Here is a 25,314-nt window from a genome sequence, read left to right as displayed (position 1 = left end):
TCCTTTACAGTGAACACAGTATCCAGTATCCCATTTGCATCTGTGATGCAGCACTCTTTAACTATATGCCCTGTATCAGCTTTCTGTGCTTCACTGAATCAGTCATCACAGAAGCATACTGCTTTAAAAAAGCAAGGGCAATACGAACAAGATGAATGAACGGCAGGTAAGAACTCAACGTATGTTTCAGAGAGGGATTTACAGATCTAGATTTCTATAAGGCTGCAACAGGTATATACTATTCAGAACATCTTTATTCATCTACATTTTTATTTCTTTTATTCTTGACAGTAATGTGGTTCTACTGTAGCTCAAATTTTATGAGCCTTTATTTCACTGATAATGTAACTAGGTTACATTCAACAAGTGCCAAGTCTTGAGGGTTGATTTTAGCCCCATGGGATGGTGACAAATAATCTGTTTACTCCACTGGCTCATGGAAAGGGTAAGTTATAGATGCTGTTTCAAGCTAAAAAGTCCTGATTCATGTTTCTTAACCATAAAATCATAAACAGACCTCAGCATACTAGAACTTAGTCAATATCATGTTCTAGGATGTCCAGAATAGAGCTATGAAAATATCATCAGGAGATTATCACCAGTAGTATCTATAAAACATCAAATGTGTTTCCTCTCCAAAGACATGACCAAAAAATGTAACAAAAAGCTTAGGGCAAAATTCTGGAGAATGATCCAGAAACTTTTTCAGATGTTATCTGAACGTTCAATCAAAAAGGAAATTGAGTGTCCAGAATAGTTGGAAGTTTATGATACTTTTGGAGTCTGAGCCAGCAAATAAGGCAAGCTTTAGCTTGAAGCTAAAAAGGTTGAAAAGGACCTATAAGATCATCTAGACCAACCGTCCTCCCTTTACCATACCTACAGAAAACCCCTAAACCACATCTCCTAACTCCCTATCTAGACACTTCTTGAACACTATCAGCAATGGCGACTCCACCACTTCCCTGGGCAGCCTATTCCAGTGCCTGACCACTCTCTGAGGAAAAAAAAAGTTCCTTTGTATGCCCAGCCTAAACATCAGTCCTGCCTTCACATATCAGCTTTACAAAGAACTGGTTCATAGACCTTCAGGTAAGCTATCAGCTGATGAATGCACATCTTGTTATCCACTGAGCTGGGCTGTAGGGTACATCACTTTTTGTTAACAGAAAAAGACAGAAAACCATTTTAAAGAACAATATGCCAGCTGTATTTTTTGCTTAAATAATATGCTTTTAAGGTGATGCTGCCATTATTTTAGACATTTTTTTCTAGCTTTCAGTATTTCTATCAGCAGTCCAGCGTGATGAACTGTGCACTAAAAGCAGATTCAAAATACGCTGAATTATGCCTAAATTTAAAATTTACTCCTTTAAATTGGAGTAGCCTTTGTGTAACAACAAAACATAGGATGCATGTTTATACATGTAAAAATCTTTATTCAGAAAGCATTAGCAAAGTGACTATCAAAGATTTATCACACCTTTTCCTAAAGACCCAGTCTAACTGAAGGGTCCTTCAATTTTCAACAACACATTTCCTTGCAATCCATACACAACCTGTGAAGTTCTGAAGAATTCTCTAGAAAATATTCAAAGAAGGAAAAAAGACTAATAAATCATAAATGCTCTTGAAAAACACTATTATCAAACATTACTGTGAAGTACAAGCAGCAGCAATAGTTTCTTCACAAGCTATCTGTCAGCTGAATATTCATCCTGGTGAGTTGGCATCAATATTATTAACATGCTTAGTAACAGGAATGTTGAAATATATGAAAATTCAAAACTATGAATCTTTCTATTGTCAAACAATTGATTACACAAGAGATACAGTAGAGCATATTAGTTTTTATCTGTTTAAACAAAAGGAGTATAAACAAATTTTTCCTTACTGAGGCTGCTTTGCTGAAATATTCAAGCTGGCCCCTAGACACCATCTTCTTCATAAGAATCACTTCACATTTAATATTCAGCTGCTCAGTAACCATTAATTGTGTTCTTTTTCCAAACAAAATTAAAAAGAAACTCATGTTTTGTACCATATCAATCTCTCGTCAATGCTGCTCCTACAGTCAAACTAAAATCTAGAGAGAAAACAAGTAGTTTAGTTCATTTACTGATAATAAAGATATCACCAGATGTTGTTTTAAAATGTTCAAGACCAGAAAAGATGTCAAGTTCATTACACTGAAATCAGTATCATTTTGTAGTATCTTTTAATTATTCTACTACCTCTATTTTAAGAGTATTTTTCCCACTGGGATCACCCTGACTTGACATCTAGAAATACTCTCCTTGCTTCCAGCTCCATTTTACTCCTGGATAGTTTGTCCTCATTTGTTTTTGTGCCACATTTTCTGAGACAGTTGAACCCAACTACATTTTTGAGACAAGCTGCATCTGATGTTGAAATAGCTCACTGCTGTTTCTCTTTCTAATGAAATAATTTGTAATGATTTCTTTCTGAATTCCCAATGGTATTAAACAGGAGAGATTCATCATTTTCTAAATTCTCTGAGCACTTGATTGGTCGATCCACCAATGCATTTAAATGCATGCTGAACATCAAGAATCTGAATATTGAAGCTGACCTTGCCCTCCTTACAATCTAAAATGTTCCCTATATTACTGGGTGGAAGCAATACCCTCCATAACTTGCAGACTGATGCCAATTCAACAGGAAATCAGGACTGGATTGGATCCATGAGGGCTGGATCCTAATAATTTCCTATTACTTTCCCTGAGAAATCTTGCTGATGTTTTTTATATAAAAGATCTACTTAGAGATGCTAAGGAGCTCACATAAGCAAGTGCTATTGAATGGGAGTGGTTCTTTCAAATGGACGGGAGGCATTAAAATTTACACAGTTTCTGCAATTTACTTTTTTACTGATCGATGAGGACATTTGTGGAAAACTCTTGATTCTGTCACACACAGTTGAAACAGAGCTACATTAATCATGCTTGTTTCCTTTTGCTGATTTCTAGATTATTTGGGATTTTGATTTTTCTCCATGCTGCCCTGTATTTCCTTACTCTCACCTCAGTTATCTTCTGGAACCATTTAACATGTTTAACAACTATAATTAACTATGATTACATAGAAAGAAAACCAAGACCCAAGACTAGTCTTTCCAAATCCTGAAGATGTTTTTATTCAGCTAACATTCATAGCTATCTTCAACAAACTCTAAATGGCTTGAAGTCCTTCTCTAACCATAAGGACCTGATTCCTTCATAACCAAGAATACACAACGTCTTATATTCTAGACTACAAGTTGATAATAACATAATGAAAGCATGTATATCTGCTGTATTAAAATCCAAGTTCAGGACAATTATCCAGCTGTAACAGATAAATCTGTGGCAACTTGACTATAATGCAGATAGAATCTTGATCATTTTCCTAAACCTTATTTTTGAAAACTACAGTGGTCAATTATGACAGCAGCACACTAACACTCATCTTATGCCTATCACATAACACTTGCAAGAAGCCTAGCGCCAGGAGTTGCAATGCATACAAACCACAGTAAACAAATTTCTCCCTAGCTATTTTTCTTATAATGTAAAGTGAGTTTGTTTGCTAGAAATACTCTCAGTAATTATCTGATTTTTTTGAAGGTTACTGAGTTTTTTTATTTCAAACTCGAAATATGAAGTATAGTTTCCTTTGACTAGTTCTTATTTATTTACTGTAGTCTGGTTCTCACGTGAGTGAAGAGAAAACACCTTCAAGGCTATCTCAACGATATTCTATAAGAATATCTAAAGTTGGAAGGGATCCACAAGGAATTTTGAGTCAAGCTCCTGGCTCTACACAGGACCACTCAAAATTCAAGCACCCAGTCACCCTTTGAAAAAAGGCAGAGCCTTTTCCTGCTTACCTTGACCTTCCCCTAATTAAGCTCCATGTCTTTCCCTCTTTTTCCTCATCAATTTGTACATGTTCACCTTTTCTTCTTACATGTCCATTACATCTTAGGACCAGTCTTTCCAGTAGTTCCAATAATTTTGTCCTTTATGAGAACAGTTCTCATGAAAATGCTCCCACTGCCATTCTAAATCCTGTTTTTGCCTCTTTCACTACCAGTTGCTATCCATCAGCAGTAGCTCTTTTGTCGAAGCTAGACTGTAAACTATGGAGCAGATAAGCTGACTGTGATTCTTTGCTGTCCACCAGGCAGTTCAGGATTTCACATCTGATTATGTACATCACGACCACTACAATGCAGAAATGCACTCCTTCCCATTTTGCATTCCCTTAAGTTGACAGTAGAATAATAAAACAATTAAATTTTGAATCACTTATGATAAATTAATGGGTGATTTTTACACATTTTCTGTTGCTAGAGGTATCCCAAAGCAAAAGCTCAAAATTAATTTTGTTTTGACATGAATTAGTTAAATCCTCTGAACAGATACAGAATAAAACTTGTGTTCAGTTCCTAATCACTGGACAAAACGTGCATCATTCTGACTAACACTTGCAAAGTTCTAAGAGCAGATCATATACTATACTCTCAGGAGAACATTATTAAAACTAAGATAAATCTACAGGCAGAGAGATTTAGATGGACTCATTGCATTAAGCATAAACACATACATTTTCTTTAGTCACTGCCTGAGTCCAGACACCTCAGATTAACGAAAATTAAATTCTCTTATCAACATAGCGAAAATACAGATAAAGAAGCTACTGTGTATTCTCATAAATCAAATAACAGGTACTTAAGAGAAAATCTGTTGCATAACAACAGTGAATTTAATTATTTTGTTTATCTGTGAGCAGTTATGCAAAGATATATATCTTCATATTTGCATCTTGACGTGACTAATGAAAGCACAGGGTTTATCTGCATCTAATTCATTTTAACTTAATATGGCAATGACTGATTAATTTCATCTTCTGGTGTGGAAGGCACCCTGTAACATAGCTGATGCTGTTTCAGTAACTCTGAACTTAATTATCTCCAAATGGAAGGCAAAGTAATAGGTATAATTTTTATCTCTCTTTTTCTTTCCTATCTCTGAAATCACCTGCTGTAAATCAGAACATTTTTCAAAGATTTATGTTTAAGCAAATGTTGCCCTTACTCAATGCACAGTTTTCAACAGGAATTCTGCATTAGTAAGGCAAGTATAATTTGATCTGGAACTGTCTGATAGGATTGTTCTTAATATAATTTATCTAAACTAAATTAAAAAGAGAAATACTGTTCAATTAGAAGTGCAATTCTACTTTTCTAAGTGCATATAAAATTATGATTTGCTTTTATTTAAATCTTGAATGTGCAAAGAATACAAAATGATATTAAATGATATCAAGTTTTTCCATCTACCATGAAGCAGGGTATGAATACCAAATAACTATCTTGTGGTCAGAAGACACTAATGATGAGATCTCTTGGATAATGAGAAAATATATTTACAAACGTTCTCTCAACAGGGAACAAAGGTTTCTGGTTCAATTTCTAATTATTTTAAATAGCATTCAGAGGCACTACACAGTGTCACCTAAGGGTTGTTCTATTCCATATTTGTGAAATGAAATCTTGATTTATGAGCCATCATCAAAACAATAAATTAGATAGAATGACTTAGTCACAAGAACTAAAGGTGGCTGTGAGACAACTGGGTAAAACTCTAACATCAGTTGCCATTGACCTTAACAGGGCAAGACACCTTCACTTGCAGGTTGAAAGTTTTGAAAGTTTATTATGTAGATATTCTGAATCATTCCTTTCACACACACTGTCATAACTTGGAAACTACAATAAAAGGTGGACAACACAACACAGGCAAAGAAAAAATGAGGCATACAGGAATGAAATTTTTTAACAGTGGTACAGTTTTTCAAAAACAAAGTATAGCTATTTTGTAGAGGACATTCAGCAACACCTGCAACACACTTCAGCATTCCAAATTTTTAGCTGCCTTTATGCTGAGAAACTTTAGGCACAGCTGGCCTGCAGCAATCCTGAAAATATAGCAATATGGAAAGTGTTTGGACTTTCATATAAATAACTTTTGGCTTTCTCACCAAAATCATAATCAACCTAAAGTATTTGTGTCAAACAAAAGACTTTTAATGCATCTTATCAGCAGCTTAAAAATATGAGAACTGCCCTAAAAATATCACCTCCTATTTTATTATGCTGGCCTAGGACATCAGAGGAGGATGTTGGTCAGTGGTATGGCAGAAGAGAGTGAGCCTTCCCACCAGTGTTCTATCATTTTTGTGACAAATGGTAGCAGAGGGGCAGTCTGACAAAATGGTATCTGATATAGAAGTGCATATAAAGCGAAGGTGTGTAACTAGAATGCCTCCATACAGAAACAGCGACACCCATACATTGATCAACATTTGTTGAATGTTAATGGAGACCAAAGAGTGGATGTGAGCACAGTGCTGAAGCCAGTGAAGCATTTCAACAGTGGCAACAGTAACGTGAAAGATGAGTCATGTTATTGACAGCCATAAAGAAAAAGGTTTTCTTTTCAAAGCACCAAAATTATTTTGGCTGCTTCCAATTCTGTTTTTTAGTTATTAATTTATGCCAAAACCACTTGCTGTATTTAGTATGGATCTCACACAGTTGCTTTAAAAAAAATAAATCTAAACCACCTTTCTTGCAAACGCATTAAATAGCAATAACGCTGTTTAATATACACATAGAATACCCTATTTTAGTTTCACCTCATTACAAATTTTTGACAATGGTTAAATAAAAAGATGATGAAAAGAGACACTACAGCAACTCTTCTTTCATATTATTGTCAACACCGAATCTGAGTGAAATGTTTCACACGTAAAAGTGACTTTTTTAACCAAAATACTGCATGTATGGAATGACTCATGTTATAAATCACACAATTTCTGTCAAAAGAAAGAAAAATGCTGCACAGGACTGACATTTGTCTGGTTAAGAAAAATCAACTGTTTTTATGAAATGCGATTTCGCTCTCCCTGGATCATGCTGCTCTTCGGAAACATCCTTACAACACATAAACCATTTTCAGATGCATGTATTACCACCTGTCACAGATTGCAGCCAAGACTGCTCCCTGAACTTTTCCAAATTCTTGTCTTTACTATGGAACATCCTACAAGCTTGCCAAGAACTGGAAAGTTGCTGCCCAACTATGGCAGATTTATTAGAAGTGCTGAAGATATTTATGGCAGTGACCAGTTATTTTCCCTTAATGTATCCCATTGTTCTCTCACTTCGAGCTACTCCCGATTGCCAAAATTTTTGTGTATTCCAGTTTGCTGGGTTTTATGAAGACTGGAATTTTAAGCAACACTACTTCAAATCAGGAAGCTCCACCAAATGGATGATCTCAAAGGGAAAATGACTTCCCCTTCAGAGAAGGCCATATGCATCCACTGAAACTCCACCTGCTGCATGGGGACTTCAAAGCACTATTAACTGAAATTCCATTAAAGTCCTTTTTGTTCCTTATTTTGAGCTTCCACCCTGGGATCATATGTGGGATGATAAGCAGAGGAATAGAACAGATGGAGGAAACAGATGCCACCTCCAGACACAGGTGAAAGGCTATCATTAAATTCACAATCCCACAACTGCCTTTATATCATCACAAATATCCTTGGCACTGACAGATGTCCCCTGTACCTACCCCAACTGTAACTGATAACTGCTGTGCACTTCCATATCCCACCTTTGACACTGGTAACAATATTCAGTTTTCTGATTATGAAAGTTGCTTCAATTTATATAAAATACTCTGTGTATAACTGCAAACACTTGACATGGGAAAAATGTTAACAAATAAAATATCACTTGAAACTGAGGTCAGCACAGAATGATAACAATCCTAGATGACCTCCAATTGAAAGCAGTAGCAAAACTACTATAATAACTGATACAGGGTTAGCCTATAAACTGTCAGGGATCAACAGTGTAATGGGTTGTGCACTTTGGCTCTAGGTAATTTGAAATTTTCAGCCTGCAACACGTCGTGGGGAAAGGAAGCTGGTTATGCTGACTTCTCAAAGCACACAGGAATCAGGGCAAGGCCAAAGTCTTGATGAAACCTCTTAAAACTTAACCATGGCTAAAGAAAGAGGAAAAAACCAAAAACCCACAATATTTTCTAATACTTGTTTTACTCGTTAAATTAACAGCTAAAAAGAAATTGAAAATGGCCTTTTTTAATTTTGTGAATTTTGTATGTATTTGCCATTTTTTGATTGTACAGTAAGATCTTGTTTCCTACGTAATTTTTTCAGATTGCAGATTTTAAGATTTTTTTTTCCCTACAGTGACATAGAAAATGTTAACACTTTTTGTTTTACAAGAGCACTCAAGTTCCAACATTTGAAACAGGCACTAGGCACTGATTTCCAATGCTTTTTTGTCTCCTCATATTTTTGAATACACAGACAATATGTATTTGAGCTAGAAGTACACCATAATCACTTGTGCCAAAAAATTGGAAATTAAAAAGTACGTTTTCCAGGAAAAGGCTTAAGTAACTGCATGATGCAGTATTAGTCTATTGAACTTCCAGACAAAAGGCAAATAACAAATCCCATTTTCAAAAGCTAAATTGCTTAGGAAAGACTAAGGCAAGGAAGAAGAAAGCCTGAGCTCCTGTAATTCAGCTACCAAGATATCCATCTTCAAGATCAGTGATTTTTGAACATTTAATGTTCCCAGATGCCTAATTTTTATTTTTATTTTTTTTCCACTGCTACCTTGTCTGGAATTTGTTTTCCTATTCATCATTCATGAATGTCTTAGAACTTGTACATAGCCCGTTTTTCCCACTCCCCTTGCAGACCAATGATCACATGCTGTAAACCACAATTATAAATTCAGGAGACAAAATGGACTGACTTTTAAAAATAAAACTAATTACAGTTTTAGTGGAAAGGTAACTTTATGAGGCCAAATCCCATTGTTCTCATCCCACCATATGCTCACATCTCCAAAACTCATAAAGCTTTGACAGACTGCTACTGAAAGTCACTGCCCAATCTGGTCTAACCTCTCTCCACGTCTCCACCAAGTAACTCTATCAGTCTTTCTAGCAATCTGTTTTTCCAACAGTCAGATGTCTTAAGCAGTCTCACTTGTGCTAAGAAGCAAATCTTCTACACAGATGGGTCCAAGTCCTCCATGATGCCTATGACTGAATCATGTACTCCCTATACTCCCTGCTAGGAAACCCTTGGCAGTGTCTGAGATAGACAGTTTCCTTTAGCCAAGAAGATGTTTCATATGCATTTAAATGAGGCAAGTACTATAACAAATTAAGATAACAGAGCATACCTAATCAGAAGAATGAAAAGTGAAAATTAGAAGAAATCAGAGGTAATGAAAAGCCTACTATGAAGCATTTACTTACTAGAATAAAGCAGCCATACATTAACCTTAAACTAGCCCTGAAAGTTAGTAAAAAAAAGGAGATAATGTCTGTCTCTAAGAAGATACTTTTTTCTGTTGTTAACAGGATTTTTTAAATATATACAGAGCAACCACAAACGTTCACATTGTTTGCTTATTATTCAATTAATCTGTGTTAGCGAATAAACAGTCACACCTGATTTATTATTTTTGATAGTGTCTCAGAATTCAAGATTCCATTCTACATTTGCAAAAATAAAAAAAACACTTAGGCAACAATGTAAAGTCTCTGAATGCTGCTTATCAAAATAGTTACATCTGAAAATGAATTCAAGTACAAAACATCTGCATCCTACTATCATAAAAATCCCCAACTGAGAGAATATGTATGGCTTGAAATACAGGTTACCTACTGAGATGAGGAAAAAACCCAACCCAACAAAGGAAGAAATTCTAAACAAAACTCCCCCATAACAAAGATATTAATAAGATGTGGCTGAAACTTGGTTCTTCAAACATAATCAGTACTTCCCCAGTTGGGGCTATATTCTGTTGCTGTGTCCACTACAGAATACAACTATACAACAGAAGAAATTCTGCTGTGATTTACATTCCGTTCAATGCAGGAATATTGGAAATATTCCTCATAGGAAATCACTCTTACTATTTCTATTACAAACTGCTGAAGTAAAATTGAGCAGTGCCACTTAACCTGTGTACTTACTGTTAGTATGGATGCCTTCTAAACCTAAGAAAATACATCTTGTAACACACAGCACAAAATGCTGATTAAACTCACAGATTATAAAATCCCCGAGGAGGCTCAAAAACAAGTCACACAGCATTTCAGATGTTTCCTTTGAATGCCTTTTAATGCTTTTGTAGAAGAAGTTGCCTCCTCACAGTCCTTCACTTCCCTAGGTGCCATCTTTGCATTAGCATCTGCCAACATCTCCCTCCTTCCTCAGGAAGGGTCTGACTGCCTCTCTCTTAGTTGCCAAGGATCACTCAAATTATACTGCCATGTTTCTTTGTTAGTCCTTTAGGAGACAGTTGGATCTCTACACACTTTACCTTTCCTCATACTCTCTATATTTGGTTCAGTGTGCCCCTAATCCTGTCCGTCATATCTGTGCTATGTGCTTTCTTGATTTATTTTATTCAACTTTCTTTTTTTTTTTTTTTTTTTTTTTTCCTCCTATTTAGGATATGAACCATACTGGGTGCCAGTTTTAGTGGAAGAAATGTAAGATCTGAGATAGAGATCTGTTATGCCAAAAATGTTAGGAGCTGGCATCAATTAGCACTGTAACCACTATAATGTTTCCCATGCTTCTGAATCTGTGCTTGACAGTCAAGAGGAGATCAAGGAAACAGAACAAAAGAATCTCCTCCATTTAACCTTATCCAGTCAAAGATAAAGTGCAAGCAACTGGGGGGATTGGCGAGCAGATTTGGGTAAGTCAGTCTCTACTAGCCAAAAGGAGGAAGAATCATAGGGTTCTGGGATTTTAAGAGACTTGTCTGTTACGTCACTCCTGGAAGTACAGTATGTGGGTAGCTGCTGAAGGCAGCACTCTGCCTACAGAAGTGTTATGACTGGATGTGACTGAGTGCATATCCCAGAAGTAAGCATTCAGCCTTACCAGCAATGGAACCTACAAAAGAGAAAGCAGCAGCCGCGCCCACTGGTCTAGGAGAGAGACCTAAGGGTTTCAGGACAGCCCAGGCTGGGCACAAAATGCTGGGCAGAAGGATCTGCCAGACTCTGGAACTGCTGGGGGCAATGGCCATCCCTAACAGCCCTTAACAGTTTGCTTAAATCTGATGCATAGATGCCTTCAATCCTGCAGACATATCAACATTGCTTAAGTAACATCAAGGTCTTCTCACATGCCCCATACTACACTTTCCATTAAAAAAAATAATAATAATAATCCATGCCAAGAGGAGCTCACCTCTCCCTGTAACACTGCCAAGGATTTTAGAAGGGAATAATAAAGCAACCCATCTTATTTACTCCAGACAAAACACAGAGATAAGTCAAGGTATGCTGTAAGTTGAAGAAACTCATGCTTTGTTCAGCCATTTAGTTACTGAACTGTTAAATGTTCTCCCAGACCACAGCTGGGAGAAGACTTTATTGAGGGAGTGGTAGGGCAAGTGCTAGGGTTAACATTCTCCTTCAGATTTTCCATCTGTCCACCAACTATGTTTTGTAAGCTCTGCATAACTTTCAATCATCTGTCTATGAAATTAGTTATCTGAATGTTCAGATGTGTGCTTTGAAAGTACATAACAAGACAATAGGTTAAATCTTAAATTCAACCCAACAGGAAGCTTCCATCAGTTCAAATGGAATCGGAATGTTATATGTGACTCAATTTTTTTTTTCCTTGTCAGTAATGCCTGATGTTTGCCTTGCTGCCTTTTCAAAATAACTGCTACAAGGGTTTATTATTTATAAGCTTAGGAGTCTTTGGAGGCTGTCCATTTCAAACCCTAAGAGATCCATTCTTGTTATTCATTTTTAAACATTCATGCTTCAGCATTAAATTGGCTTATTAAAGAATACAATGATAATTGCTGTGGAACTTAAAAATGCTGATCTTTTCATAACCCTGAAAAGTAAAAGACTCATTTTAACGTACCCAAAGGAATTATGGAACTTAAATTATTATTTCTATAGTGACAAAAGAATGTTTCATGTTTACAAATTTAGCATAAACTTCTACAGAGAGCCTAATTTGTAAGTGTCTACTTACCTGCAGTAGCTTTCTTCTTCATTTTGAGGTCATAGAACTATTACAGTAAATTCTTCAGAGCTGCTGTACACTGTACGTAAAATAAAATTACAGTCTTACAATTTGGATTTAGGAATTTGTTCATTACTGACAGAAGGAGAATGCCCTTAGTGAACCTAAATTCCTTAAATTGCCTCCTTTAAAAATCAAAGTGACTCTTTTTTTTAATGCGACAAAAGGCTGCTAGAACTGGCAAGAACTTGCAGAAGTGAGCCCAGAATACTACAGTTTTCTATTCTACTGTTTGAATGGTGGGGAAAAGTTCTGTCACTCCACAGAAACTGGCAGATCTAATCATATGCAGAATTTCATATGGTTTTGCTTATCAACAAAACAGATGAGCTACATGATGTTTCTAAACTGGTATTTTATTTGAAAGAATGACTCATTCTGTCTTGTCAAAGTTGTTAAAAGGAGACACTTGAACAAGAAGTTGAATAAATATGTTTGTAAGTAGTCCTGTGTAAAGTTTCTACCATTTTCAGTGTATGCAAATGATTTAGCCATTAGGTTACTAGCAGCAGGTAACCCACAGGCACAATGGCACCTAGGAGCTTATTCATTAATCAACACTATGTTACCAAAAAAATGTAACAAAACCAAAAACCAGCAGTCCGTATCTGAAATAGAAGTATTTGTTTCTTAAATTTTAAGCACATTATTTTTTTCTTATCACTAAATATTTTCAATTTGCCTAAAAAGTTTAATTCTAAAGAAGTAAATAAAGAAGAATTCGATAGTGCCTTTCATTCACCAAGGTCTGGGGATCACAGAAGACAACCCCTTTTCCTCCTCAAGACATCTGTGTACGTTCTCCAGAAGAAAAGAATCTACCTGTAGTTCCCCTGAACTCTCTCCCCACATTCTCACTTTCTCTAACAGTGCAGTTACTATCCTGTGAAACAAATCCTCAATATTAGTTAAAAGATGTATCCTAGAATCATAAAATGACTTGGACCAGTAGTGTATTTTCATGCTCAGCAAGCTGACTGCAATTAATTATAGTGTGATCACAGAAATATTTTCTCTGAATATCCTTTTAACCTAGGTTTGTCATACGCTTCTGTAAACTAAAAGCCTTATTTTGGCTTGCTTCCAGACTTCAACACAAAACCTGAGGTTATTTTTCTGTGTTAGCATGCATATTCAAATTCTTGGAAATAGGGCTTGTAAGTTCCTCACTTCCACATAGAAAACAGGAAAAATCCTGTGATGGTTTTTATTGAAGTTACACTAAAATACTGTTAGAATGATATTCCGAGGTATACAATAGAAGCCTCACATTGTCTGATGGTCCCAGAGAAATGTTCTGCTTAAGACTGATGATAAGGTCCTAATCCAAAGCAACCTTAAAACAAAGCAAATACTAAAGTCCACTAAATGTAAGCAGTATATAGTAGGACACCTTAAAAATATGAGCAAAACAACATTTCATTACAGGGAGAACAAAGACCTACTAATATTACTAACTCAGTATGGGTTCTCACTCTTCTTCTTAGTTTCCCTTGCTTCTACTTGTCATGACTCAGTTTTTTGTCCCAAGACCTGAAGGGTTTCACACAGTATAGTACTGAACAGGTTGGTTTGGTGATAAACATTAGTATATACAAAAGCTAAAGACACTGTACCAAGTTAATACCTGCTATAGGTGAAAGGTAGTATAGCTTTTACAGGAGTAGAAATAAAATGCACATTATATTAATAATCAGTGAATGTGGAGATTTAAAAAAATGAAAATTAATGACTAAATCCTAATGTTCAGATAAAACCAGAAGCTTTACAAATGAAGCTAGCATGTATTACCTAACACCTGGGCTTAAAACATAATTAGCATATAGTTTACAACAATCATCAGATAGTCTCTGTTGTCAAGCCTCTGAATAGAGAACCAACATCTTTTGAGCAGTCCATAGTAAGTCTTTCATCCCTTCATTACAACCAGAATTTTAGCCTCTGGGCATAATTACATCATGCAATCAGATGCTGTAACCTGAACTCTGAGCTACAGCTAACAAAAACAAACAATAACAACAAAGCAAAGTCCTACCGCCATGGATAAAACATCTCTTCTATATTTCTTTTTGCAGAGGTAGTACTTTCTCCAGATGGCATGATGCAAGTTAAGCAGATAATTAAAATGTCTGACATCGCAATGTGTAGACAGAACCAACCACATTTTGCACAGCCAGCTATTAGATGAAGGGCTCTTCTGAAAACTAACAGTTCTACCTTTCACATGCTGGTATCAAGTCCAGCCACTTGTCTGAAGAAGCTGCATCCTAAAGCAAGTGCAAGATAAATCACTCCTTATGCCTGTCCTCACATTCTGAAATCCATTGGCTTATCCACATTCATCCAATAGGAGTTATCTTTTAGCATGGCTTGGCGTGATTGACAAAATCTTTATAAACCCACTTGATTAAATTGGACATGAAGTGAACAGTTCTGAGGGAAAAATCTTTATGCTCCACTGCTGTCCACTCGCTGTTTCCTAACATTAGCTTAGATCTGGGGCAAGCGTATTAAGTCCAAGCATCTCTGATAGGAAAGTCTAGCAATAAGCTAACAGTGTAAGTGAAAGATCAGAGTATACAGTTATCAAAATATTTAAATTACACATATTAAATGTAAATTATTAGATTTGCAGGAAAACTATGTAAACCTAGAAGGTCAATTTTTAAATCAATATGAGAAAATTGAGTTTCCACATCAAGAGTGCTTGATGTTGTCACCATAAAACCTCCTACTTTCTCTGCTCTCAGCACTTCAATGTAAAACAGAGCCACGGTTAACAATCATTATAGTTGCACGTACTCCAGATGAATAGCTTTTGTAGTTAAAGTCAAACTAAGCATAATGAAATCTCCCATAGTTCACTGGGGGAAAAAAATACACACAATATGACTTGCTTTCCTTTTATCCCCCAAATATTAGAATGAAAAAACAGTTACAAAAATTTGTCATTCTTCAGCAGTTCTTGTCTTCCCCCTGCAGATATTTTTCAAGAATATCTACTAAAGATGTAATCTTTCATATTCTTCTTCTACTTTCACCCTTCACTGATGCCCTCAGTTCACAAGAAAAATGAAATTTAACTTTAGAACTTAGGAAATGATTGCAAACATGTTGCTCTGAAAGACAATCAAACCTGCAATCCCCCTAGTGCTTAAAACTGTGCTAATCTTTTAACTATGGGCTAGGTATGAGAATGAACCACGATGGCTTGACAGTTCCCGATCCAGTAGTTTTTGAAACTGATTCTCCCATGGACCACAAGATATACTGAAAGGATCACTGGCCTGGAAAAAGAGAAGGCTGAGGGGAGACCTCATTATGGCTTTCCAGAGTTCAAAGGGAGATTACAAACAGGAGGGAAAACAACCGTTTACATAGTTAGACAGTAATAGGACAAGAGGGAATGGTTTTAAACTAAAGGAAGAGAGATAGAGATTAGATGACAGGAGACTTCTTTTTTTTTTTTTTTTTTTTTTTTTTTTTTTTTAAACTGAAAGAGCAGTGAGATGCTGGAACAGGCTGCTCAGAGAGGTTGTAGACGCCCTGTCCCTGGTGGTGTTCAAGGCCAGGGTGCATGAGGGCCCTGCGCACTCTGATCTAGTACTTGATCCAGAGGCTGACAACCCTGCCCGTGGCAGGGAAGCTGGAACCTAATGATCCTTGAGGTCCCTTCCAACCCAAATTGTTCTGTGATTCTATGATCAATGAATATAAAGTGAGACACATTACACTTTGATCTAACCCAGTAAATATACAAGCAACACAATAGTTCTCCTTAGCACTAACAGCAGGTATCAGTTGAAGACTTTTCCAACTGGTTAACTATCCCATAAGCATGCCAAAACTATCTTTCTGCAAACACAATGACTTTTAAGTTTATGTCAAAATCTACCAGTTAGTAGCCCTGATGGACCTGGACTGTTAGGTATAAAAACATTCTTATTCCACACACAAGAGGCTTTAAGAAACAAAAGGAGTGCACATAGCTGGGCTATAACTCCTATTCCAAGGACAAGTAAGGCTCAGTTACTCCTGAACTGTTGAGCCAACAATTGGGAATGCAGGCAGGAGCTCCATTTCACAGGGTGGAAGTCATAACCTTCACAGAAGTGAGAAACAGCTAACCTCATCTCCACAGCCACTAAAAATGCTCACAGATCCCTTTTAGTAAGGCTTCAGCTATATTAATATCTAACAACACATCTCTGAAGGGTGTAGAGTTATTCACATTAAAAAAAAAAAAAAAAAAAAAAAAACAAAACACACCACATTTCTTAAACCACTGAATAATTTAGGCTGGATGAGGTCTTCAGTGGTCATCTGTTTCAAGGTCCTGCTCAGTGCAGGGTTAATGCCAACATTCAATCAGGAACACAATTTCCATTAATTTTCCTACAGGATGAAAAGGAAGACAAAAGAAAGATTTCTATTTCAACTTAGAAACAGTTTAGAGAATGTTGAAGTGATCCAGTTGTGAGCTGTAGAAGACATGATTCAAATCTTTGAGTCATCAAAAATATTACCAAATTGCTGGTATGAAGAATTGCACATTAAATGTAAACTTGAATTGTGACAGCTGCTTCTGACCCAACAGGGTTTGTAGAAATTATCCAGCCTTGCATCTGGAACAGCTCATCTACAGTAAACTTGTATGTACTGTGCCTTGTGAAAGTCACCCCATGTCTGGTGCCCATATTATCTCAGGCATCACAATGTAGAACAGAATTTTGTCAGGCAGGCTTACCAGCATCAACCCGACTTTTGCTGTGTATAAATAATGCACTAAAGGCATGGTGCAGTGTGTCTGGGGAACTTCAAAACTACTCAGCCACATTCATTCCATTCACTACACCAAGTTCATGCAATCTAAATTTTATCCAAGGAGCTACGCAGGAGAGCAGCATTCTCCCATCAGTATCAGTCTCTCCAACATCTATTTTCCAATACAGCTGGAAGTTTTTGCCTAGAATAAACATTAAGCCATTATGTTTGATTAAATAATGAACTTAAATAATCAATTTAAAATAATACCTTTGATGGAAAAGTACCATTTAAAGACAAACATACGACTGTTTCACAAAAAATAAACATCCTCATGGCCAGAAAAGATCACTGTTGTCTGTGTGCTGCTCACATAACTAAGAATATTTAACTCTAACTTCTGTATCAAGCCTATAACTACTCCTGGAGTTAGATCTTCCAGAAAGATTGCAGTGATTTTAAAACAAGAGACAACTCAGCTCCTTGTAGGCACTTTAAGAATTAAATCTTCTAATTACTAAAAATGTAACCAATTTCAACTGTTCATTTTCATTTAAATATTTTTATTTCCAATACATTTTGATGCATGAAGACAGCATCTACTGTTAGACTCTATTCAGGCACCAACAATCACAGAGCTCTTCCCAGTCGGCATACATAATACTGATTTGATTTTCTGTAGCACTTTTCATTCAAAGGTCTCAAAAAACCCTCATGAGTATTTATGACTGATAAGCTTCAAATAGAAACACCTCCATTCTGCAGAAAGGCAAACTGAGGGAAAAGACATAAAAGACCATATTTTCCAAAGGAATAAAAATAATACATGAATGAGGTGGCTATGAACTTTTGGGAAGGCACAATCAGGCAAGCCGTCCAAAGACACAGCTTACCTCTCCCACAGAGAAGAGCAAGACTGCAAGACTGTCATCATCTGATTCTTCTGCCTGTTTCTGTAGTGAGACCACTATGATTTGAACACTTTATTTCTACATACTGCTGTATAAGGCTTAGGTATACAACTCCACATTTAAAACAGCTCAGAAATGCACTATGAATTTAATACTGGTGCTTGAATTACATTAACAGTACAAACTGTTCAGCACAGGAATGCAACAGTTTTTATTCCGCTTAAACATCTCTTCTTTCTAAACTTGTGTTCCTTTAGACCGCACTTTAAGCCTAATTGACCCCAACCACCAAACTCACAGCCAACACAAGTCCACCTTGGCAGCCCTTATCTATGGCAGTCAATGAAGATCTCAACCAGTGGCTAGTGACACTGTGGGAATGGACTCGTGCATACTGTGTTACCTCTTTTCACATCCAAACTGGGGAGGAAGGGCTTTTTTATGGATCACTGAACACTACTGAGCAGATAAAATGACTTAATAGGTTTACTCCAGAATGCAGCAAATAGCTATCAAAGCGCATTCTGAGAGAAGCCTTGTTAGCACACACCTCTTACCCTCACAGCCTCTTAGCATGTGAAGCAGCAGGTCATATCACAGAAGGGGGAAGAAAATTCCAGTGCTTCTGCCCCAACAGATGGGACTGCAGAGCCAGAAGAAGAAAAGTAAATTATCTGCACATTTCTACACTCTATCCTACAACTCTAAGCTTATTGCTTAAGCTGACTAGGATTGAAAGGTTACTGAGATTTTTCTACTATTTTGCAAGAAGGGGATATGGGCTTTCAGCAATAAGCAGCTTTTTGCCAAATGAACATCTGACCTTCTGAGATTTAGTGGCCTCAGACAATCTTCCATATCAGCATTAAGGCACTCCTAGGAGTTCTCTAAAGAGTATCTGTCCTGGACCATGAGACATCTCCATTACATTGCCATTACAAGTTTGAGCATCACAAGAAAATCAGCAATCTATTTCATACATTGATTAATTTACTTAACCACTCATAATATCCTACTAAAAGAAGGTAGATGGAAATATTCTTTACTGCTATTCTAGCCAGGCACATTAGATATGTCATTTAGAAATTTAAAAGACAGATGTTTTAAAATCCATACACTTATGAACATTAAAACAACAAAAATACCACTGCAACACAGCTTAGATAAATTAGAAAGTCATCTTTGTAGAAAAATACATTCCAGAAAGCTTTAGGGGCCTCAAGATTGCAAATGATTAGTGAAAACTGATTCTTATGGCTTTGAACTAAAACCCTTCTAGCTCCATAGAGCTCTTTTGCCTTACTTGTGTCACGAAGGCATGACTCACAGAAAGCATCTTTGACATTTTTGGGCCATGTAAAAACCAGTACACTGTATTTACTAGGACCATGAGTACTTAACACACTGAATTAAATCCTAACCTTGTCGAAATATATGTGAATTCTGCCTTTCACTTCACAAGGTTAGGATCTCACCACACCACTGCAGCAATAGCAACCAAAGAAGAATTCAGTCCTTCTATGGAGTTCTAGAGATCACAGCAGAAAAAGATGATTATTAATTTGCATCATCCAGTTCTCAGTGAATTATCCAATCTTCTAACATTTTTGTGACTTGGTACACTAACACTCCATTAAAATTAAAAATTCAGGCTGTTGAAAATGTGAGCAGTGACAGCAGAAAATCCATTTTCATATGTATTAGCAGACTGGTGAAAATTATACAGCTTTATACACTAACTTTGCAGAAGTCACACAGGAGGCCAGCATTTATTTCTCCATGCATTTTCTTCTCTTAGTAGCAAGAGAATGAAAAGGAAGAAGTGAAGCCAAAGAGGAGGGGATAGACCTCTTATTATATACATAGAGGACAGAGTGTTGTATGGACATGGAAAATCTCAAGCGTTTGAAGGATTATTTCAGAGAGGAACATAGTCGGCTATCATCAAACATTCCACATAGCTTCATGCTCTCAAGACTCTTACCTGCTGTAATACACAGCAATATGTACACAATATAGGAGGGTGGTTTGGGTTCACTACCTGATTTATTTCTTAGAACGCAAGGAGAAACAGGTCCCTAAGCCCCCCACTCTCCTCACAAGGGAATATATATAAGGAAGAGCTGTTTTTTTTTCTTGAGAAAAACAGGAAATATCATCAGATGAGCCAGAATAGTCATAGTAAATTCAGACATTCAAATTATGCAATACTAGCTTGGCTACACAGTCATGTTTTCTTTCATGCTCCCTGCTCATGAACTATTCAGACAGAATAGAGATTTGCTGCACTATAACTATGTCAGCTAGTCTTAGCCAAAAGAAACAAAACCCATACTGAGAAGGAACAATTTGAAAAGTTTGACAATAAAGTATCCTGAAAGCTAAAAAACAAGCCAAATACAAAATGAGCCATTTATCAGCTTCGATTTTACCATTCTCCCAGAGCTACAACATCAAGTCATACTATCTTTAATGGTTCAGTGAAAGCCAGGATGGTTTCTTTGTTTCTCAGACTTCTGCTGTGGCTCATATTTTTTGTTTTTAACAGTTTGATCATAATGACTAGTAGCCACAAAAGCAGACCAGACCTCTTTCCTGAAGCTTTTTTTTTTTACTGCTATATGTCAAAATCTTTGCTGTCACTGCTGAAGACCTGAGCGTCACCCAACCACATCTTTCTCTCCTAAATTGCTAACCATGGCAAGTGACAACACACAGTCTCATCAAAGGACTGACTAAAAGAAAGGAAACAGTTCTATGATATTAATGCCACATTCATTTCCAGCCACATGACATGGTAAGGTCCACTTCTCATAATTCCAGTTACTCAAGAAGGAAGTCTTCCTGATACTTGTCTACAACATTATATGTGAATGTGGGCTTACCCCTAGAAAATAATGTCCGTGGCTGCTGCTATAGTACTGACCTATCTTCCTTTACATCTACAATTCTGTCCTCATAGCATCAATATATTCACAGTCTTGAAGTTGTCAAAGAATGAAAAACCTGACTTTTAAGTTTCTGATGTAAGGCAAAGAAAGGGTAACAGTTTGTGTTTTCTATGAGCTTTCTGTACAGCACAGAGCTACTGAATGTGGGCAACTGGATCTAATCCATGCAGTTAGGTATTACACTGCACAACACCACAACTTGACAGGACAAAGACACATGGCCTCAAGATGCACCAGGGTAAGTTTAGGATGGATATTAGGAGAAACTTCTTCACTGAAAGGGTTGTTAAGCACTGGAATAGGCTTCCCAGGGAGGTGGTTGAATCACCGTCCCTGGATGTGTTTAAAAACCATTTGGATGTAGTGCTCAGGGACATGATTTAAGCAATGGGTTGTTAGTTAAAGTAGTATGGTTGGGTCATGGTTATAAATAATGGTCTTTAAGGTCTTTTCCAATCTGAGTGATTCTATGATTCTAAGATTATTAATATAAAACAATGGATCTCCAATAACCACGTCTAAACTAAAAGAAAAAAAAAAAAAAGAAATGCCACTAAATACAAGAAGGATTTCAGCCACTTGGGTACTCCCCAGCAGACTTTCACTGTTGAAGCACAACAACCCCAGCTAATTCCAGAACAAATGACTCATCACGAAAATCCTCCAAACCAAACTTTCCACAACATCAGTGCCCCCCTGGCTCTGGTTTTACTAACCTCTCTCCCCATCTGATATCACAGATTGCACTACTGGAGCTCTCTTGGTTTTGTTGTTTTTTTTTTTCCTTGCCTTCCCTATTTTTCCCAGTAGATGCTTCTTCAACTGTAAAGGAAGAATTACCGAATTAGGAAATAAAGTTTATAACTGAACTTTGAAGTCCATCAACTCAACAACAAGGTTTAAGATATTTAACCTGTGACTGATGCTGATACCAGCTTCTCACTGAATATTAAGCAATGTGTTAGGCTGTTTCCACAGCACTTAATATTCTGAGCTGAAAACATCCTCCCTTAGCTCAAATCTGAAAACCATGCATGTCAAGCTCTACTCAAAACACTGTACAATAACAATTAGAATAACGTAGTACTAGGTCTAACTCCTGTACGGAAGGACAGCAGATCATCTTCTGCTCCAGGTGCTCCCTTTAGCCTCTCCCTTCCCTATCACAGAGTAAGCACCTAGCACCACGTACACTGACAAAAAACAACCATAATAACAAAGTCTGTGTATTCTCAAAATTCTTTGGAGAAGGCAAGAAAAGTAACAAACTTGACACAACACAAAGCCATATCACAAAGCACAGTAATAAAACATTTGTAGCTCTGAAGGCAGTATAAGAATACCCCAGTGAAAACATTAGTGGAAAGCTCCATCTGGGCTCAGTCTCCCATAACATAATCCTGACTCTGTGACCACTGCACTTCTTTTACAAGAATTACATAATGTATACAACAACATTTCACCAGAATCTCCAGGTTTCACAAGAAAAAAAAATAAATCTGAATTAAAAAATGTCACTATATTAGGAACTAAGATGAAAAGGAACCTTAGTCTTAGCTATAATCCATTCTCCAATACCATATTTTAACTCTACAGCCAGAGGACAATGAAAAACTACAAATTGGAGTTCTGCAAAACACAACATTGTATGTTCTTAACAAATTCTTCTCTCTGTAATTTCATTGGTAGGTGTATTGTATATAAAAGTGGTTTGGAAAACAGTGACTTGTGTCTTTCTAATGTTGTATAGCCTATTGAATCCATATCCATCAGTGTATGTAGGACCTGGCAGTTATTCCTCCACAGGCACTAGCTAACGAGGCTATGTCCCATGAGAATAAAATTGAATTAGAAGAAGACTGGGAACAAATTCAGAATAAAAGTATGCAAAATAATTTGGAAATAAATTCCTTTTCTTCCTGGCTAAGAACAAGTACATATTTTGCAGGAGTTCTAAGAAGGATCTGGGGAAAGAACTTAAGCACCAAATTAACATTAAGAAGTTATACTGTTTGTAAGGTGGAATGATACAAAGATGGTAACAGATATTCAAAAGGTTATTTATAAGAAAAGACTCACCAATATGGATGCCTTCACTAGGAAATGCTGAGCCAATCTCCACCAGGGAGCAATCTCCAAGAGATGCTGCCTTAGTGGTTGTCAGCCCTTAAATGAGGTCTAGAGGAGGTGGAGTCAAGCTCCACTCCTTCCGGTAGCACAGCTAAATTACTCTCACCTGTGCTCCCACAGCTGACCCAACACTTGCCTCAGCTGACCAATAAGAGGTTCAGGCTGTGATTACCATTTCCTATACACTGTTATGTGAACTGTCTGCTAAGCCTCTGAATGTCATTACTGTTAATTTTTGTTGGGTTTTTTGTTTTGTTTTTTAAAAGCTAGGATACTATTACAATGCCAATTATTGTGACATAAAGGAACTATCAGTTAGAAATATATTTCATGTGGAAGTTTGAACTTGTTTAGCAAATTTCTCATAATCCATTTGGGAGTGTGGTACCCAAAGATGTTCCACCAATTCTAAGTATTTTGTATATCTAAAATAACGAAAATAACCAGATTGGTCTGACTGGTCTCAAGGCCAGATAATGGGCCTATGCATCAGTATTTTTTAAGGCAGACCTAGAAAAAAACATACTGAAAACAAAAATCTGTGCAAGCATGGTAGCTAAGCACTCCCTTGAATAATCACCTTTTAATTTTCCACCATTTTGAAGAAGTCCCCATTGTTCTTATTGTGCTTATTAGACTTCTGTGAGACAGAAAAGGATTACACAGATTTGTGCAGTGGCAACTTTCAAGTTCAAGGCATTTGTTTGATTGCAAAGGGAAACAACAGCTCACCTAACTAGCAAAAACAGAATAAAATGTCATCGTTTAGTAATTCCTGTCTTGGTAAACATACTGTTCTCCCTGGCTACCTTTCTTTTATTCACTGAATCACAGAATGTCTGGGGTTGGAAGGAACCTCCAAGGAATGCTGGTTCAGCTCTTGGCTCCACACAAGACCATCCAGAATTGAAACCCTATGTTTGAGAGCATTTTCCAAACACTCCTTGAACTCCAGCACTCAAAGCAGTGACTAATTACCCTGTGCAGCCTGCTTCAGTGCTCAGTCACCCTCTGGTGAAGAACCTTTTCCTACCTTCCACTCTGACTCTCACCTAATGCAGCTCCATGCCGCTCCCTTGGGTCACCAAAGAGCAGAGATCAGCACTGCCCTCCGCTTCGCTTGTGAGGAGCTGCAGACACCATGGGGCCCCTCAGCTTCCTCTGCACTGGGCTGAACAAACCGAGGGACCTCCTCCTAACACACCTTGCCCTCTAGATCCTTTAGCATTTCCATAGGTTGATTAAATTAGCTTAAGTGCATCTACTGCAAGAACTATTTAATGTCATTTTCATAGATCAATGTATTTTGATACACAGTGAAGAAAAATATAAATAACTTAAAAAAGCACCTTCAGGATACAATCTCTTCATTTTCAGTTCGTTTCAGAGTCAAAAGATAGGAATGCATCAGAAAAGAAACACCACCATATATTGTTTGTAGTTTTCTGTTTATTATTTGAGCCTATTTCCATCTACATCATTGAATCTTGCAACATTCACCTTTAAATATGCTACTTATTATCTCATAATTTCTCTGCCTTCATTTCTTCCTTCAGCTTCCCCTTTGACATTCACTTTTTCCTCTTCTGCCCCTTCTATTTTATTATTTTCCTCCTTACCTCACACCTTGCTTTCTTCCTTATTCCTACAGAAATATAATCATACCCCAGGTGAAACAAGTCAACTGTTAAATGCACTATCATGCAGGCCCCTTCCAACCTAAATGGTTCTATGATTTATAGCACAAAGTACACATCTGCCAAATCTCACACACGGTATCAGGTTTATTCAGTTGACCTCAAACAAGCCTACCATGACATCCATGTCTACAGGACAGTGTGGTTCCTTGATGCATATCTTATTCCAAAACCTGAAAGTAGCCTGACGCCTTAAATACTGAGTGTGTATCACAAGATGGTGCAAAAAAGCTATAGCAGTCAAATCGTGTACACCTTGCCTGTTCCAAGGAACACTACCTTAGGAAAACTTCTTTGCTGCAGTATTACTCTGCCCCAACACACAGTGCTATTATCTTCCCTCTTCAGAAAGTAATACATAAAACCTATATTACCCTGCAGTGTCAATATATGCTGAATTTCATACCTGAGCAAGAGAGAAAGATAGATTGTATCTATGCATGTATCCATGCAGAGACAGAAAGATACAGAAAAAAAAACTGGTAACTGGATCAAGTCAACTGCTGGGCTAGTGTGTGACTCCATGACAATCCTGCCAACTTGTATGAAGATAAAGCCTTGACAATACAATGTTACTTCTTAATTATGAGTTTCCCAGTACACAGCAAAATGGTATAACTTTCTTGCAGTTCTGAGAGCTATTCATCTGCCTGCTGTTTCTCACAC

General features: G+C 37.0%; 1 protein-coding gene across 2 annotated transcripts in view; it reads right to left on the bottom strand.

Moving 5' to 3' along the window:
- TMEM200A (transmembrane protein 200A) overlaps positions 1 to 25,314 on the bottom strand; it is a 52,075-nt gene that overhangs the window by 21,526 nt on the left and 5,235 nt on the right. Inside the window, exon 2 of one of the 2 annotated variants that reach the window (XM_072333668.1) lies at positions 12,145 to 12,214. The exons of the other annotated variant lie outside the window; for it this stretch is intronic. The gene's annotated coding sequence lies outside the window, so the exon portion shown is untranslated. The remainder of the gene's footprint in view (positions 1 to 12,144; positions 12,215 to 25,314) is intronic. 2 annotated transcript variants of the gene reach the window in all.

Source organism: Excalfactoria chinensis, chromosome 3, assembly GCF_039878825.1.
Source record: "Excalfactoria chinensis isolate bCotChi1 chromosome 3, bCotChi1.hap2, whole genome shotgun sequence".
Lineage (NCBI taxonomy): Eukaryota > Metazoa > Chordata > Aves > Galliformes > Phasianidae > Excalfactoria > Excalfactoria chinensis.
Note: the sequence above shows the minus strand (reverse complement) of the source record. Positions and strands in the feature narration are given on the sequence as shown.